This window comes from Cicer arietinum, chromosome 3, assembly GCF_000331145.2.
Source record: "Cicer arietinum cultivar CDC Frontier isolate Library 1 chromosome 3, Cicar.CDCFrontier_v2.0, whole genome shotgun sequence".
Classification (NCBI taxonomy): domain Eukaryota; kingdom Viridiplantae; phylum Streptophyta; class Magnoliopsida; order Fabales; family Fabaceae; genus Cicer; species Cicer arietinum.
Window position 1 is genome coordinate 37,508,089 of NC_021162.2, and position 9,625 is coordinate 37,517,713.

Here is a 9,625-nt window from a genome sequence, read left to right on the forward strand (position 1 = left end):
GGAAGAATAAGGAGGGAAATCGATTTCCCAATCGATTTGATGAGTTGCAGGGACTTCACTATTTTGACAAAATCGATTTGCCAATCGATTTTGCAATATATTTTTCAAAACCCTTTTAAGAAATCGATTTGGAAATCGATTGATAGTAAGACAGGAACTCAGCAAAACAGACAAAATCGATTTGGAAATCGATTGGCATCAACATAAGGGCTCAGTAATTCACCCAAATCGATTGGCATAGTGGAATTTCTTATTTTGAGTTAGATGATCGATTGTTCAATTGGTTCATCAATGGATTGGCCAGTTGTTTATTGCCTGATTGATTTAAGACTTACTTTGATTTCATTTTTATTTTGCAAGCATTATATGAACTTTAGCATATGAATCCTTTTAAGGTGCATGCTTAGTTGAAAGGTTATTTTGTGCATTTAAAACTTAAATGTTATGTGTTATCTGTTAATTTCGGTTGGTGACCCTTTACAACTATTGTTGAAATTTGGGCTTTGCCCTCAGATGAGAGGCAGGATAATCCTGCCGGTTCATACCCTACGGATGGGAATGCTTGACTGGAGCTATGTAGGAGGATCTCACGGGGCGCGTGGAGATCACTCAGGGTGTATAGTTTTTTGGTAGGATGATCAGATTAGGTTGATGTATAGGGACTAGACGTCCTTCTTTTTGGGTTGGAGTATTTTAATTTGGAAAACTGTATTGATACTAATATTGTCAGTTTGACATTTTATTATGATGGGGTCTATGTACCACCTTTTGAAGTGTAAATACTTTGGATTCGTATTTTGAGAAACTTTTCCGCTGCTTGTAAATTATAATGACTCAATTATTTATCCAAAGGTATTTCCTTATTTGTTTTTCTCTGTTTTATTTTAATCTCTTTTGGAAAAAAAAAATAATACACCTTCGCTTTGAAAATCGGGGTGTTACATTCTCCTTTATCTGTTATTCCATGCTTGGAATAACCTAAGTGTCCCACTGTGAATAAGACCGTGCATGATCTGACTAATGATATTGTACAAAACTTGAAATGTTTTGTATAAAATGCATTTATTATGTCATATATAAAATGCATCATTCATCCACAACAATTATCAATAACTTAGGCGATATACTAAACTCATAAAAATTTAATTTTAAGTCCTTAATTCAAAAAGTAAATTCATAGTCAGAAAAAAGAAACAATATTGAAGTCATGAAAATAGTAACAACATCAAAGTCATGAAAAATAGTAAAAATATAAAAGTTATGAAATTAATAACAACATAAAAATCATAAATTAATAACAACATAAAAGTCATGAAAAATCATTTGGATGCAGTTTTAAAAACACCTATATGCAAAAATTTCAATTCATCGCATTCTAATTCTCCTAATCCGTAATAACAAAAACAGTTTATTCAAAAAAAAAATTAGCGCCCTAAATCCTCATATTAGACGAAATTAATATAACATAACAAAATTTCACAAACACATCACAGGCAACAACAGTAAGGAGCATAAATCGTGCTCGACAAGCATAATCACTTTAAATATAGTTACGCACGACTAAGTAAATTTTTCCTAACATATAATTCATTCACAAATATCCCAACAATAAACAACATGCACGGTTTAACTTACTTGCATTTTCAATGAAATCCCTATGGGTTAAACCTATGTGAGTTGTTTTCTTCCATTCCTATTTTTTTCTTAACAACTTCAGAAAATTAAATCCCTAATCCTAACAAAAAAAAAAACCTTTAATAAAAAGAACTCACATGTTATGATAAGGGAGAAGACGATGTTCTGATTAAATTGGTTGTTGAGCTCCCCTTTTTCTCGAATTGCCACTTTGACTCGAGTTCTTCATTTTTTGGTTATTATCCCCTACTGCTTCCTTGAATCTAGTTAGAGACAAATTGATTGAGACATGCAAGGTTTTAAAATGGTTTTGAAGAGCTTTGTCAAGCTTTTGGTTTGACTGATTTGAAAAAAAATGAAGGAAAATGAGAGGTTGAACATTGGGAGGATGGAGGAGCTGGCTTACAGTAACGAAGAAAAAGGAATGGAATGTGTTTTTGAAAAACAACATACGAGATATTAGAGAAATGTATTTCTGAAAAACAAATACGAGATATTAGAGATATATTGGAGAGGTAAAGTGGAAATTACACCATTGCACTTAATTTGTCCAAATATTACAATAATGACTTTTTTTTACAAATAAACTAGTTATTTTATTTTTAAATTAACAATTTTAGTAATTAACCTCTAGACTTACCAAAATAGATAGGTTGTTACAAAAATCGTATTTCACAAAAATTCATTATGTACTCACTACACACTGCAGTAGCTCTATTTAGTAAGAATTGAATTAACATGATTTATAAGAGTTTGAAGGATTAAAATATGGGTAAGAAACTTTTATAAGTTGTTGTCTAATTTAAATTCTACAACAATGTGGCATATGAGAAGAAAGTTTAAGTTTTTATTTTAAATGTGTTAGAAAGTCTCATTTATGATATATGTGATAAAATTTGAATTTGAGTGGCATATGATGAAAATTTTAATTCCTATATGTATGTGATGAAAATCTAAATTTTTATGATGTAACATATTAAAGTTTTGATTTTTATGATACTTTTATGAATATATAGTTTCTTGATATGTGTAGTTGAAGCTTTGACTTTTTTGATAGTTGCATATGAATATATGATTTGCATGATATGTAAGGTGAAGACTTTGATTTTTATGATGGTTGTTTATGAATATTTGGTTTTCATTATAAGAACATTTGATGTATGATTTTAGTGATATTTGAATAAGGTGATGATTTCGTATACGTTATTTTTAGATCATTTGACCTAATCTTAGTGGGTTGTGTGAGAATGTTTGATTTTGATAATAGATCATCATGTCATCGCTTATGCATCTTAGTCCGCTGTGTGGGAACATTTTAATTTGATAATGCACCATCATGTCATGGCAAATGCATCTTCGTGGAAGTTACCTTTTTGGCTTATTTATTTTTTCCATTCGTATGGGTGATTTTTTTGTGTGAAAGTTATCTTAGTGACAGGTATTATATCTGGATCATATTGTTATTGAAAGCATGTCTAGCACTGCACCATCTATTGATTTTTTGTTGTGGTCAATGTGTCTATAATGTGATAATATATTATCTTAGATGATTTGATGTTATAATGAGATATTGATTTTCCTTAAGTGATTTTGACTCTATAATATGATTATTTCCTTGAATGTTTTGATATATTGTGATGTGGTTGATACAATGTTGTGTTGATTAATTGTGTGTTTTTATTACTTATATTATACTATCAACATGATATTAAAACTCACCTCCTTTGTTGTTTGTGTTTGACTAGTTTGGTCTTGCGTTTGCGAAATCGAGTTATTACTGGTTAATAAGTCTTTAAGTTCAAGTTTGGGAGAAGTCCCGCTCTGTTAGGTTATATTAGGAATGGAAATTATAAGTTGTATTTTACTTATTTAATTAGAACCAACTTTTCGTATGAAAACAATACAAGCACTACTAAATTTTTGAAATTAAATTAAAAAATGATAGTTAAATCAAGTTTATTGAGATTCCACTGTTTTATAGGAGGTAAAAGTGTGAAGTAATTTCATTTCTATTTTGAGATATGTGATATCTTAATAACTCATAAATGTTTATTTTCTTTTGAAAGAGTTTTATCTACTATGGATTTTAGTAAAAATTGATATAAATTATTATGTACATTATTTGGGGGTTTAGGGTTTAATAATTATTTAAATGAATAGTAGTTTAGGTATTCTTACTTGGGATGAGAATAGGCTAGGCCATCCGTCAGGGGCCTATGGCCTGGCCTAACCTATTTAATAAAAGAGCTAGACTTAGGCTATTTTTAAAGGCTATTTATTTAAATAAATCAGGCTGAGACTTATAAAAAAGCCTAATAGGCCTAACAGGTCGGTCTATATATATTTTATTATTTATTAATATTATTTTTTATTATTATTTCTTAATAATAGTATTTCCTATTTTAAAGTCTATCAATTAGGCAATCACTCAGTAGTCGTTCTATATTTGTTTGAGAGGTAATAATGGGTGCATTTGTTTCAGAAAAAAAACTATTTATTCTTCGAAACCAAAAATTATATTTTAGGATTTAAATGGTGTTTGTTTCAGATTTAAAAAAAAATCATTTTGTTAGAAAAATAATTTTTGTTTAATATATATATAGATATGTAAAATATAACATTTACATATTTTAATGTTAATACGACTTTTAAATAAGCTTTCAGGCCAGGCCAAACTCTTAAAAAGGTCAGGCCAAGCCGGAAAAAAAAAAAAAACCAATGATAGGCCGTAGGTCAGGCTTAGGCCGAAAAAAATTAAATGTAGGTCATGCTCAGACCTATCAAAGTTTGGTCTGGCTTGGCCTATTCCCACCCCTAATTCTTACTTAAAAAAATTATCGTAATTTTTTTAAGCAATAAGTATTTTTAAGTAATGCTTTAGGTAAAAAATTTAGGGCATTACATTATGGTTTCAGAGAAGGTTTGTCCAATCAAGCCGAGTGGGTCAATTGTTGATTTAGTGGCAGTAAGATGTCAGTTGTAGTCGCATGTGAATTATGTTCATTATTTGATTTTTACAAAATTCTATTGGGTTATGTGCCATATGTTTTTCCATGAATGTACATGTCTTGTGAATTGATTGTCACCGAATTGTTGAAGTTGCTTGTTATTTATTCATTGTTGTTTAACTATTTTATTTGGTGCATTGAGGTCATTATTTGAGTAATCAAGTACTTCTTGAAATTGCCTTATTAACTTTTTGAATTTATTTAATTATGGATGTTTGCATTGTCTTACTCTTGAAGAATCATGTTGTGGTTAATTTCTTAATTGAATTTTTTTTTCTTGCTTTATGTTAAAAATTAGAAGCAACATTTTTTATCGACTATTTGTGTGTTAGAAATTGTTAATTCTTGTTTATGTTAATTTAAATTGTTGTGAAATTATTTTAATTGCTTAATTAGATGTCAATTTATTGTTTTTCTGTATTTTAAATATTACAACTTAAACACTGAAAAAATTTGATTGTTAAATTATATGTCTTATATTTAAATTTTTTAATTTGCTAGTGCAATCAATTTACAACCACTACTAGAAATCAGCGTTTTACCTGCGGCTTTAATCAAAAAAATCCGCAGGAAACACATTACCTATGGAACTGTTTTCCCACGTAAAACATTCGTCGATAATTTTTTCCTGAGGATTTCTAAATCCATAGGAAAAGTAAACAAATTATGCAGCAAACACTTAGTAAACTTAAGACATTTTATCACGACTTTTCATGAAGAAATATCTGCAGTACTATTTATGCGAATATATTCTAAGCGTATTTATGTAGGTAATGCAACATGCAATTTCATATAAAAATGTTTCGCATGATAAAAATGTTATGCTGATTTTTTTATTTTTTTATATGAAAATTTCAACTAAAAATATATGAAAACATTATTATAAATACATTTTTGAAGATTTAATATTATTATAATAGTATTTTAGCAAGAGTATTTTAGAAATACGATTTTGAGTGAAGTTATGTGTAAATTTGCATTAAATATTTGTGGTGATATTTTCATGTGCGTTCGACTAAATGATAAATATGCGCATAGTTACGTTTTAATTATTTATGTCTATTTCCTATTTATATATTTTTTTATAAATAATTGTCTTAAAATATCAATAATATTGCGATTAATTTCTTTTACTTTGATATATTTTCTATGATACAATGATTTCATACATATTTATTGTGATTTAGTAATTCATATAAAGTGTTAGTGTTATATTTATTTATTTTATTATTCTGATCATTCGTGTGGTGAGACTGTAACAAGAAATTTTGATTTTAAAACAAGCCACATTAATGTTGGATTTGTGTGGGTGATAATTGCTACAAGACTTTAACAGTGAAGTTATTGATGAAGATTATATGTAACAAATTCCAAAGCCTGTTGTTACACTAGCATTTAGGTTCGACTCTCCCCCACCAATCGGATGCAAATGAGATAACTAGGGAATCCCCTTCAGGGTACTTTGAAAAACCTTGATATGATTTGCACTATCACACCAAGTGTATCTTTCGTTTATAATCAACAGTTGCGCCTTATCAAAAAGGATTTATTCAAATAGAAGGCACATGCGCGGATTGAACTTGGGACCTTGTACACACAATGAACACAACCACTAAACCAACATACATATATTACCCAATATTTTGGAAATATCTCACAATCCCCCACCATTTTCAAAATATACGTAGTCCCCAAATTTTGGAAATATCATGGTTTCAGATAATGGTATCTTACGATTTGAATCACTACTTAGTAAGCTATGGGTTCCACTTATCCCGAATAGATTGACAGACAAGCTTTGAACCAGTTATTCATTAGAACAAGTGTGCACAACTTACACATGAAATCTCGGTACTATCAAAAGAATTATAAAGATAACACATTTGTTAAGGCCTTGTGTCATGTACCCTTTTCATGAGAATTTAAGAATTAAGCCCTTTAACTCTCTGAAGTGGTCTCACTTCATCTTCACATAGGTAGACTATATCAGAAATACACCCATAATATATATTTCAACAAATTTATGCTATATGTCTATTAAGAGTAAAACTCAACCTTCCAACTTTATACTTATGGTCCAAGTACTTTCAACCTTTGGGATATATCTATATTTAAGTACTTGCAATCACTCTAATAGTGTACTTTTATCATTGAACTCAAGAATTGATGTTACTCAAGTGTGAGTCGATTTTCCACCATTGATGATTAATTAGATATGGGCTTGAGTCTCATCTCCAGTGATGTCTTCAACACCATGTCCCTTGTCAGACCTTTCGTCAAAGGATCTGCAAGATTCTTTTCAGTTCTTACAAACACTATGGATATTACTCCATTTATAATTAAATCCTTTACATAGCTATGTCTTAGACCAATATGTCTAGATTTTCCATTATACACTTGGTTATATGCTTTGGATAGTGTGGATTGACTATCACAATATATGGATATCAGTGCTATTAGCTTTCACCAAATTGGCATCTCACACAACAAATTTCTTAGCCATTCTGCCTCTTTACTACCTGCAGCTAAGACAACGAACTCTGCAGCATGGTTGAGTCGGCAATGCAAGTTTGTTTCTTTGATCCCCAAGAAACTGCACCTCCACCAAGGCTTAAGATCCATCCACATGTGGAAGCATGGTCCTCAACATAAGTTACCGAACTGGCATCTCTATATCCTTCCAAAACTGAAGGATATCCACTATAGATTAAACTATAGTTAATTGTTCCTTTTAAATATTTTAATACTCTATTAACAACCTGTCAATGTTCTTTACTTGGATTGCTACTATACCGACTTAATCTACCTACAACATATGTTATATCAGGTCTGGTACAAGTCATGGCATACTATATGTGGTTGTAAACTAACATTTTTGATCAAATGGGGGTAGAAACAGGTTTGTAATTAAATTGATCAAATATCTTTAGCACTTTCTCAATATAGTGAGATTGCAATAAACCAATATTTACTCCATCTCTAGTGATTTTAATTCCTAAAATAACATCTGCTTCACCTAAATCTTTCATATCAAATTTTTTTTGATAAGATTTAGTTTTTTCTACCTCATCTAAATTGGTGCCAAAGATTAACATATCATCCACATATAAATAAATCATAACACCATTTCCATTATGAAATTTACTATAAATACACTTGTCAGATTCATTTATTTTGTATCCATTAGAAAGCAAAACCTTATCAAACATTTGGTGCCATTGTTTGGGTGCTTGTTTTAACCCGTATAAAGATTTAGTCAATTTACACACTTTATGTTCTTGCCCTTAGATAACAAATCCTTCAGGTTGTTTCATATACGCCTCTTCATCTAACTCTCCATTTAGGAAAGAGTTTTAGCATCTATTTGATGGATTACAAACTTATAGATAGAAGCTAGTGTCAAAAGCACTCTTATGGATGCAATTCTTGCAACAGGTGCATAAGTATCAAAGTAGTTGATGCCTTTTTTTTTTTTTGTGTGTAAACCCTTTGGCAACAAGTCTATCTTCGAATTTATCAATGGTACCATCAACTTTCATTTTCTTCTTAAAGATCCATTTAAAAACTATTGGTTTGGATCCAGGTGGGAGGTCTACTAATTTCCAAGTCTTATTCCGCATAATTGAGTCATTTCCTCTTGGATGGCTTCTTTCCAAAAGGAAGAGTCTTGAGACTTTATTGCCTCTTCATATGTGTCTAGGGCACTCTCTAAATTGTAGCAAATTGGTCCATAACTGGTAATGAAATCATTTGTACCTTCTACAAGGAACATAGAGAAGTCTAGTCCATAATTTTTCTCTTTTCTGGCTATTTTACGTCTTCTAGGTTCTGAACATGTCAATGTATCATTATTATTTTCTAGACTTTGTACACAAGAACATACAGTTTCCTTGGGATGTGGAATTGAGTTAAACCTATTTTCTTGAAAAATTGCATCTCTTGACTCAATCATTGTGTTAATAGGATATGAGTCATTAGATTAAACAACCATGAATCTATAGGCCTTGCTATTTTCAGCATGGCCCAGAAATACACTTTCAATTCCTCTTTCTCCTAATTTCATTCTTTTTCGTTCAGGAACATTAACAATTTCTCTACAGCCCCAAACTTTTATATAGTTAAGATTGGGTTTTCTTTTCTTATAGAGTTCATATGGAGTTATCTTGTTCCTTTTATTGGGAACTCTATTTAGCAAATAACATGCAGTTAACATGGCTTCACCCCAATAACCTTTAGATAAACCAAAATAGGATAGCATGGCATTCACCATTTCTTCTAATACCCTGTAAGACCCATAATCTTAAAGTACCATTGATGTATTTTTGGTGTATTTTGGATTTTGGCTCGGAGGCTTTTAAGCCAAAGTTAATAATATTTTGGAGTTTTATAATCAAAAAGATATTTTGATGCCAATTAAAATTTCTCGTCGATAAATAAATTGAATTTAACTGCGATGAATCCTTTACGGAGAATTTAATGCGTTTCGGGTGAAACGGTAATTTAACAAATATCTAGATTTTGAGATATTTGTTAAGTTATATTTATTATATTTATATATGTTTGTTTGAAGGGAAAAAGAAAGGAAAACTAGAAGGAAGGAAAAGGAAAAGAAAATAGTATAAAAGGAAGGAAGGAAAAAGGAAGAAAGGAAAAAGAAAGGAAAGAAAAAGAAAGGAAAGAAAAACCATTTTTCCATCGTCTTCTTCCTCTCCCGCGGCCAAATTCCCTCCTTTCTCCCATTCTCATTTTCGTCGCTTTCTTTTCTTCAAAACTAGTAACCCAAGGTTGGGTGGGAGTTAGATCAAGGTTTTCGCAACTCCACTTTTCCTCTTTGATTCGAAAACGAAGAAAAACGGTTTTTGAGATCCAAACACAAACCCCTCCGTTTCTTCTAGATCCAAACCTCATTTCTCGAAGAGATAGAAGGGAAAGTTGCTCACCACCACGCTACGGTGCTAGTGAACTAATTTGGAAGCGGCGTT